Genomic DNA, 500 nt, shown 5'->3' on the forward strand with positions numbered 1-500 from the left:
CCCCCCCCCCCCCCCCCCCCCCCCCGGTAGGTTAGGTTTTCATATTACGGAATTCATATTGGTACTGTAAAAGGAAAAGTCGGTTTTTACGACACTTATATATCCGAAGCAACCGATCGGCAGAGTTTTTCTTTTTGAACGCGAGTACTTCGAACCCGTACAACGAGAAAAGTTCAACAATTTGATTGATTGCTCATTGGAAACATTAAATTTTCCGTGTATACGATATCGGTTCGGTATCAAGAATGAGCGACACGGAAATTGAAGTTTTGGCGGCCACATATTACCGCCCGTCGGCTAGACAAAGATGGCACGGTGGCACATGGAACGCGTCCTCTCTTCGAACAAACATAATTCTTATAACAATTTTCAATCCTATCCATACGAATAACATGAAAGCGCGTGTTTGAAATTAAACATTTTCTAAGCTCGTGTACGTGTTTTCACATCATCCGACGGTCGCCCGTCATACTTTCGGGTTATTATTTTTTTTTCTACGC

Source organism: Sipha flava, unplaced genomic scaffold (genome assembly GCF_003268045.1).
Source record: "Sipha flava isolate LNK unplaced genomic scaffold, YSA_version1 44_pilon_pilon, whole genome shotgun sequence".
NCBI lineage: Eukaryota > Metazoa > Arthropoda > Insecta > Hemiptera > Aphididae > Sipha > Sipha flava.